The 9,693-nt window shown below is 48.6% G+C and overlaps 1 long non-coding RNA gene across 1 annotated transcript in view; it reads left to right on the top strand.

Moving 5' to 3' along the window:
• Positions 1-2,065: 2,065 nt before the first annotated feature.
• LOC142741258 (uncharacterized) overlaps positions 2,066-9,693 on the top strand; it is a 266,463-nt gene continuing 258,835 nt past the window's right edge. The window contains exon 1 of the long non-coding RNA XR_012881049.1: positions 2,066-2,274. This is a non-coding gene — a long non-coding RNA (uncharacterized LOC142741258). The remainder of the gene's footprint in view (positions 2,275-9,693) is intronic.

The following is a 9,693-nucleotide window of genomic DNA, read 5'->3' as shown; positions in this document are numbered from 1 at the left end:
AATTTTGGTGTTTTTCACAATTAAATACTCAATGTATCGAGCTAATTTTGTCAGTAACATAAAGTTCAATGTGTCATGAGAAAACAGTCTCAGAATCGCTTGGATAGGTAAAAGCATTCCGAAGTTATTACCACATAAAGTGAAACGTCAGATTTGAAAAATGAGGCTCTGTCAGGAAAATCAAAAGTAGCCAAAGAGGGAAGGGGTTAAAGAGCCGCCTCAGGAGAAGCCTAAGTAGGCTCATCAGACAGCCCAAGACACGGACAGTCTATATGGAGTGGAAGCCCGCCCTTCTCCTTCACACACCAGCAAACCAGGCCCTATTCCGAGTTTTATACCCAAGCAACAGCAGAGAAAACCCTCTCTGCTGTGCATATTCCCTGCTCGCTTAAAGCCGGACAGTTTCTGTACTGTCCATTAGCTGCACTGCTACAATATATATATAGGTCCTGGACATCCTATCATATATATATATATATATATATATATATATATATATATATATATATATATATATATATATATATATATATATATATATATATATATATATATATATGAGCAGTATAGTATTGTTTGAGCCACCGTACCACAAGTGTTGTAACCAAATAAGCTGATGGGCCATTGTAATAATAGTTGTGTGTTCAGTAAAGATAATTGTCCAATGGTCATTTGGTCTGCGATTGTATTTGTTTTGATGGGGCGCTACTCGAGTAAGCCCAGCATTACAGAACGACCAGCTAGTACGAGTAGTAGAATTTTTAATATGGCCCCATTACAATCCATGTCCATGATTGGAAGTATTTATAGTGATAGTCTAAGAGAGAATATTCTTGAGATTATTGTTTCCATATCCGCACTGAACACACAAGTCAGACCTGAGCTGTTATTTGCAGATAAATGTTGTATAAACCATACAACCATATGCATTGTATATATTTTATTTTGACAATCTTGTGAGTCCACAAGTGAATACATTCTTTATTTAGTGTTTTACATTATGTTGAATTTAGGACATTCTCTACTAAAATATTTACCGTAACTTTGGGTGTAGTTGACAAAGTATGATAAAATTATAAATTATTACTCTCATCAGACAGTTGATTGTATATTGTCCATTTTTATAGTAAGTTTACACAGGTTGAAAACAATGCAGTAAATCCGATTTAGATACTGTAAGTCCACTCCAAATCGTGTTTGATTTGGTGCAGATTTTTGACCAGATTTGCCGCTGCAGAGAAGATCAGGGGGGAATAGGGGATTAAAAAAAAAGACCATACTCACCTACTCCTGTCATCCCAGGAGGCTGGCTGTACAGAGAAGAACCCAGGAGAGCAGTGAGGCATTGCTACTAGAGCGCCAGGGGGAGAAGTATGTTTTGTTTTTATTTTAGAGTAAAAAAAAAATCCTTTTTCTTGCTTGTTATTTTTCCTGCGGCGTCTCAGCTTTTCTGCAGGGAAACTCCCGACACTGATCATTTGCTGCAGATTTTTCCTTTCTCATTGAACTCAATGGAGAAATCTGAAACAAATGCGCAACCATTATGCAGCATAAATTGACATGTTGCAGATTAAAAATTCTGCACCGCAGTTCAATTTCTGCACATAAATTTTCTGCAGCATGTAGATGAGATTTGTTGAATCTCATCCACTTTGCTGCTACTGTAATTCTCTGCAGATTTTCTGCCCACAAATCCAGAAGGAAAATCTGCAGCAATTTCATTACATGTAAACAGCATAAGTAACTATTGGGTTTTAAAAACGGTCTTGAAAAATAAATCGTAACTTGCCCTTTAATTATACTTTTATAGGTAAATTTTTTTATTTTAAAGCAACTCGTCGGTAATCAAACAACGGACTGAACCATAGATGGGTGGATAAAATAAAAGAGCAGGTAAACTGCAGCAATATGCTTAAAAAAAGAGAAGACAGCAGTGAGACGCAGAACTTTCACTTTTTCATGTTTTTAATTGTATGGCTGCCTTTCTGTATCATATTTTTCATTTTGGTGAATCTTACCTGTTTTTGTAGTGGTACATTCCACTGTTTGTTGGCAGAGCTGGGCTCAGTTGCTATGACAACTGTTATGCTGCAGCACTGGTCAGTTCAACTGCCACCCTACAGACCGCTTGAAGACCATTGCAAGACCAGTGCTGTGACCCTACGAATTATATGGAGATGATGCTGTTTCTCACTCTACCCTGTTTCTGGACTGTAAGGTGAATACAGATGCCACCCAGACACCAGCATGTCTACTAAAAGTGTTGGTACAGAGGTAAGTGCCCTCATTTCACTACTAAATATTCCAGACCCCGTCATCCAGTGTAAAAGTGGCCAAGCATGGGAAGTCACCCTCCATTAATGTCTATGGGAGAAACGGTAACAGCTGAGCATGCTCCATCCTAGGGACCAGTGGGGTCCCATTGGTCAGACTCCCACCAATCAAACACATATCAAATTAATCTCCCTTAAATGTCCTTCACAGGAAAAAAAACCTTTATAAGGTCTCATGTGATTCCCTATAGCTCATATTTTGTATGTCTTTTTTCAGAAATAAAAACAAAAACATAAAATCACCTTTTTTTTTTTAAACATGTTTTTTATCACCCTCATTGCTCTTCTTTCATTTTCATATAAAAACAGAAATGTTATGGTTATAATGCTGGTCACTGACTGCTCATCTTCAATAGGGAAAGACCACCGCAGAACCGCCAGAGATAAAATTCGGAGATCATTTATAATTAGAGGGAGCAAAGTGAGTAATGATTTATACAGGATCACTGAGATTTATTACGACTAGTGCAAGGGAAATGTGAAGCAGTTGCCCATGGCAACCAATCAAATTCCAGCTGCCATTTCTCAGTGGCCCTTTGGAAAATGAAAGCAATGACCTCATTGGTTACTATGGACAACTGCTCCACTTTACATTGCCCAGTGAGCTTGTATAAATCTGTATTCAGTTTGCTCCCTCTTGTGACATCCTTGTGTTGCAACTTTATTTATTTTTATTAAATGTATGTTTTAGCTGTTATTTTATATTGACTTTTATTAAAAAAAGGTTCTATAATTTTTCAGATGTGGCCTTCATATATCCTCTATACTTAGAAGCTGCATCATTGACTAACACCCAAATCTGTCACTCAGCTGAAATGATGGCTCAGCTAAGAGCGGGTGCTGGAAGCCCTCAGGCGTATTAGCCGCTGGGCTCATGACTGTGCGGCACAGCGGGGGTTAAAAGGGGGCTAACAGGCAGGACAGGGCGGGTAGAGCAGGGAGCAGCGTAGCGTGTGTAAGGAATCGTAATGGCATAAGGACCCGCCCCTATGGGCGTTCCGGAGGCGGGCTGTGGTCGGGGGACCCTCCCTGCATGGCAAAGGTTTCTTAAGGCAGCGGAGGGCGGCCATCTTCCTCTTCTGGCCGTTTGCGTGTCCACGGTGGTGAGTAAACTTACCTCGGGAACATGAACCGGCAAGAGTTAGAGGAACTTATCCGCTTTCGCCTGCATAATGAGGGTTCGGTATGGCTGCGGTCTCTGTTAGACGAGACTGGGGCACCCGAACTTCCTGGAAGCAGTCAGCTCCCCGCGCGGCGTTCTGGGCGTCGCTCTAGGCCGCCGGTGCGGTTGTCTCCCTCCGGTACCCAGCGAGTTCGGGCAGAGGCCCCTAATCGGGTGGCGCAGGCACAGTTAGGTCCCGCGCAGCAGCTATCGCAAGACCGGCAGGAGGACGTGATCCCCCCGTCTCCAGGCCCGGCTACTTCCACTGGACTAGGAAGGGCTCGGCCTAGGGCAGCAGTACGGCCACCGCTGGGGTGTACACAGGCTAATCCGGCAGCGACTCTCCTTCCAACAGGTCGTGGGATGGGAACTAGAAGCAGCACCAGAGGGTCAGTCCCGCAGCACATCCCACTTAGCGCTGCTACGGGAGGGTGGCATGAAACGTCACCCCCCCATTGGATGTGGCGGACAGCGATTCAGTAGGTGACAGTGAGGAGGATTTCTTTCACTGCGGACAGGATCCGCCAGGAGTGACGCAACCGGCACCACTACCGCCGCCTCTTCCCACGACTGCTGTGGATGCACTGGTCGGTCCTACGGCCGGGGGTCCTAGTCTTGCGGCTACGGATGTTATTGAGCGGGCGTCGTCAGTCAGCTCAAGGGGCACCAACAAGACTCGGCGATCCCACTCACGGCGGTCTTCCAGATGCCGCTCCTCCAGGCGCAGCAGGCGGCGATCGCGACGTAGACGCACTCCTTCATCCTCAAGTTCTGGATCATCGAGCTCTTGCACTGGGTCGTCCCATCACGGCAGGCGCCGCAGCCATGACGGGCGTCGCCATAGCACACGGGCGTCCGGTCGCCGAAGGTCCACGAGCGCAAGGATGGGAGAGGTGCCAGTAGCATCCTCTGCACCTGCTCCTCCCCCACCGCCGCCTTCAACGGCTCTGGTCCCAGCGCCAGCTTCTGGACGCAGTGAGTATGATTGCCTTCGGGCTTGGGGTTCGGGGGCCACATCTGATGTTGAAATTTTGAATGTATTACGATCCCTGTTGGCGGGTGGGGTGACTGCCCTCCCCACCCCGGCACCGCTGGAGGTACCAAAAACGCTAGTGGAAGCGTCTACGTCTATGACCGGCCCTTCCTTACCCGCCTTCAGGGATACGTATTTTTGCGGGATTCCCCCCCTTGGAGCTCATTTATCGGATGATACCCGGGAAAAAATAGCGCGTAATGAGTATGTGGATATTTGGTCCTTGGTGTCTGTGGACTCGGCTACCGTCGACATGGAACGTCGTTTTGAAAGAGGGGTCCCGACCAAGCCCAAAGTAGCGAGAACTTTTAATAATTGGGTACAGGCGTTTGCGGTGTTAGGATGTGTAGTTTCCCAGAGTAACCCGGAAAAATCATTCCAACTTTTTGTGTATTTAGATACGGTTTTTAGTGCTTATAAGTCTCATGGGGGCACGGCCTGGTGGCGTTATGATGAGGAGTTTCGCAGGCGCATGTCACAAAAACCGGAGGTGGGTTGGGACACTAAGGCAACGGATGTGTGGCTCAGACTTATGATGTCACAACGCCCCTTTCAGCCCGGGGCCCCTTCCCCACCAGCATTTCCAGCCGCGGGGGCTGGGGCCCTCAACAGTAAGCGCAACGGGTCCTGCTGGCTTTTCAATGAGGGACACTGTAAATTTTACGCTTCCTGCAAATTCAAGCACGAATGCTCATCCTGTGGCGCCGCCCACCCAGCCGTGCGGTGTAGTCGGCGCAGCGCCCAAGGCCCCCGTCCCAATAGTACGGGTAGGATCGAGGACCCCAGTTCGCGTGTTAGAGATGTTGCCATGGCTAGACCGGTACCCCAAGATGGGGGAAGCCGCCTTGCTTAGGACGGGCTTTTCATTCGGTTTCTTTATCCCTTTCGTTTTCAACTCGGCGCCCCTTTTTTCGGGAAATTTAAAATCGGCGTCTGAGTTCCCGGAGGTCGTCAGGGCCAAGGTGGAAAAAGAGGTGGAGTTGGGCCGGATGGCTGGCCCCTTCTCGGTCTTACCGTTCCCTAACTTATGGGTGTCCCCTTTAGGCGTAGTTCCCAAGAAGGAGCCAGGAAAATTTCGTTTAATACACCACCTGTCATACCCCAAGGGGCGTTCGGTGAACGACGGTATAGATAAGGACTTGGCGGCGGTATCCTATGTATCTTTTGATAGGGCAGTTGAATTAGTATGCCAGGCGGGCCAGGGTGCTCTCATGGCTAAATCCGATGTGGAATCCGCGTTCAGATTGCTGCCGGTCCACCCTGATTGTTATCACTTACTCGGCTGCCAGTTGCAAGGGCAAGTGTTTTATGATATGTGCCTACCTATGGGATGCTCCATTTCCTGTTATTATTTCGAGGTTTTTAGTTCTTTCCTAGAGTGGGTTCTGAGAGACGTTACGGGTTGTAAGTACACTACACACTACTTAGACGATTTTCTTTTCGTAGGCCCCGCCAGTTCGACACGTTGCCAATCGTTGCTTGATTCGTTTCGCAGTATAGCGGGGCGATTCGGCGTTCCCCTTTCGGAAGAAAAAACTGAGGGACCTACTACGGTTTTGTCTTTTCTGGGAATCGAGATTGATTCGGTGCAGATGGTGTTCCGTTTGCCAGCGGACAAGGTCTCGAAATTGAGGTCTCACCTGTCCACGGCCATAGCGGCCAAAAAGTTGCAGCTAAAGCAGGTTCAGTCATTATTGGGTTTGTTGGTGTTTGCAAGCAGGGTCATGCCCATGGGCCGTATTTTCTCGCGTCGGTTGTCGTTAGCCACGGTTGGGGCTCGGTCCCCTACACACCATGTGCGCATTACTGCAGGGCTGAGGAGTGACTTACAGGTGTGGGTTAATTTCATAGCTGATTATAACGGGCGTACGTGCTGGCGTACCCCCCCGGTATCCAGCCACGAGATTCAGTTGTTTACTGACGCCGCTGGGTGTGCTGGTTTTGGCGCTATTCTCGGTTCATCTTGGTGTGCTTCTCCCTGGCCTACAGTGTGGCGTGATCGGGGCTGGTGCAGGAATTTGACGCTCCTCGAATTATTTCCTATCATAGTTGCGGTTGAGCTGTGGGGAGGGAGAATGTCTAATTCATCAGTGGTATTCTGGTCAGATAATGCTAGTGTTGTTCATGCTGTAAATCACTTAACCTCTTCTTCTCCCCCGGTGGTTGTGTTGCTCAGGCGTCTTGTTTTAAGATGCCTCCAACACAACATCAATTTCAGGTCCAGGCATATTCCCGGTGTTTGTAATAAGGTTGCTGATGCTTTGTCGCGTTTTAATTGGCAGGCGTTCCGTTCACTTTGCCCACAGGCGGACTCGGCAGGGGCCACCTGCCCGGACTCGTTGTGGAAGATGATGGACTTCAGTTGACCCCCCTTGTGAGAGCATCGCTCGCACCATCCACTTGGGCGGCATATGGTAAGGCGTGGAACGAGTGGCTGGAGGTGGTGGGGGAGCGCCCCTTGGGGCCGGACGCGGCTAATCTTAAGTCTTATGTGTTGTCGTACTTGGATAAATTATTTCAGCAAGGGGTTTCGGGTGCGATAGCGCAGCGGCGACTCTCGGGTTTGGCCTTATTTTTTAAATTGCGCGCGTGGCCGGATGTTACCAAGTTCTTTTTCATAACACAGGCGTTAAAGGGATGGAAGAAGTCCGCGGTCAGGCGCGAGTCGAGGCGCCCGGTCTCTTACCCAATTCTAATAAAACTGTTACAGGAGTTGCCTGTCGTTTGTTCTTCTCCCTTTGAAGTTAAGTTGCTCACTGCGGCGTTTGTATTGGCCTTTTTTGGTGCCCTACGCATTTCCGAATTGGTAGCCATGGCGGCCACCCGCCCGGGGGGCCTGCTGGCTGACGACGTGGTGGTGGCTAGTGCCGGCGTCCGTTTTCGCATACGTAGGTCCAAGACAGATACGTTTGGGAAGGGTTGTTGGATTTCTCTGCGGCCGGTACCTGGGCCGGCTTGCCCGGTTCAAGCCATTTCACAATACGCGCGGGCCAGGGTGCCCGGGGCCCAGTTCCTAGCCCATGCAGTTGGCAAACCTCTTACCAGGTTCCAGTTCACGGCGGTGTTCAGGTCCGCCTTATCCAGGGCTGGGTTTCCCCCTATGGAGTTTGGTACTCACTCATTCCGGATAGGTGCTGCTACTACGGCCAGCGAGTTGGGTTTGCCCGATGGGGAGGTGCGGCGCATAGGGCGCTGGCGTTCTGAGTGTTTTGCTGGTTATATTCGCCCGGATTTGATTTTACATTAATACTATGTTTATTGCAGGTCCTCGTCCGGTTATTTGGATTATTGGCCATTCCTATGTTTTTTGGGCTGAACGGCGGGCTTCTATACGGCCAGGAGGTCTTTCGTTGGGGATCCTGGGAGCTGATGTGCACTGGAGAGGAGTTCGGGGACTAAGATGGCTGGAGGTCTTACCGGAAGTGGTGGCGGTTAGTAGGCAGCGGGCGGCTCCTACGGTGTTGGTGATACATGTTGGAGGGAATGACCTGTGTTCGGTGCGGTTGGGCGAGCTGATAGCGTTGATTCAGTCTGATTTAGAAAGGTTTACGTCATTCTTCTCCCAGTTGGTTTTAGTATGGTCTGAGGTGATTCCGCGGGCGGAATGGGCGGGAGCACGTGACTTTAACGCTATCGAAAGGGGGAGGCGCCTGTTGAACACCAGGGTCTCGAGGTATGTCAGAGCTGGTGGGGGGGTGGTTATTCGACATAGGCAGTTGGAAGGGGATAATAGATGTTTGCTGTTGCCGGATGGGGTGCACCTCACGGATATTGGGCTGGACATCTTTTTGTCCGGTATCCAGGATGGCATGGAGGAGGCTTTGTTCAGGTTGACCGGGGGTCGTGGGGGAGGAGGGGTGCGCAGTTGAGGATGCGCATCCTCCTCGTGGCGTTATTTTGTTATAAGAAAAGTGACCTACATGCCCTGCCCTAGGCAGGCTGGCATACGGGTATGAAACGGTTAATAAGTTATGTGGAAATTGGATAATAAAGAAATAATAAATAAAGCTGTGGCCGACCCTCGAGTCAACCCACGTTAAAAGGAAATTGGTGTCGGTCTAATTATTTAAGGGTTATAGATAAACCCCCTCCCCCCTGGCCTTTGGAGGATGGTGGCATGCGCACAGTCCTGGAAGCCCTCAGGCGTATTAGCCGCTGGGCTCATGACTGTGCGGCACAGCGGGGGTTAAAAGGGGGCTAACAGGCAGGACAGGGCGGGTAGAGCAGGGAGCAGCGTAGCGTGTGTAAGGAATCGTAATGGCATAAGGACCCGCCCCTATGGGCGTTCCGGAGGCGGGCTGTGGTCGGGGGACCCTCCCTGCATGGCAAAGGTTTCTTAAGGCAGCGGAGGGCGGCCATCTTCCTCTTCTGGCCGTTTGCGTGTCCCACCCTCCCTCCCTATGTTTGGGTTGTGAGGGCCTCACGGGATCGACTGGTTATAAAAAAAAAATAAAAAAAAATAAATAAATCATAATTTAAAAAAAAAAAAAAAAAAAAAGAGGTGGGGGGCGAAGGAAGGGCTTAGGACAAGTTAACCGGTTAGTTTCATGAGCGGTTTAGGACGATTGGTGCTATTTTGGAATTTTGTACTGCGTGTGATGGGGATGATATGGTTCGGGCTAAGTGCTGGTGAACATGATGGAGTGTTGGGGTGTTCATATGTCACAGCAGGCGTTATTTTGTTATAAGAAAAGTGACCTACATGCCCTGCCCTAGGCAGGCTGGCATACGGGTATGAAACGGTTAATAAGTTATGTGGAAATTGGATAATAAAGAAATAATAAATAAAGCTGTGGCCGACCCTCGAGTCAACCCACGTTAAAAGGAAATTGGTGTCGGTCTAATTATTTAAGGGTTATAGATAAACCCCCTCCCCCCTGGCCTTTGGAGGATGGTGGCATGCGCACAGTCTTGATCACATCTAAGTTGTTCAGCATAGATGTGATCAATATTATCGGGATCCTGTGTGTTAGAGACACACAGGACCCACTCTCAGCCAAACCGTCAGTTCAGCTGAGTGATGGATATGGCTGAGAGCGAACAAAGCAGCATAAGTAGCGAGACTTGAAGAAATGGATAATAGTCCCGTATATCAGAGAACCCATATAGTGGTGATAGATAGCAGAAAGCCACCAACTTTGTAATCTCCACAAAAAGGAACAATG

The sequence above is a fragment of the Rhinoderma darwinii genome, chromosome 2 (genome assembly GCF_050947455.1).
Source record: "Rhinoderma darwinii isolate aRhiDar2 chromosome 2, aRhiDar2.hap1, whole genome shotgun sequence".
In the NCBI taxonomy this organism is placed as follows: domain Eukaryota; kingdom Metazoa; phylum Chordata; class Amphibia; order Anura; family Rhinodermatidae; genus Rhinoderma; species Rhinoderma darwinii.
This window is presented reverse-complemented; position numbering and strand designations above follow the sequence as displayed.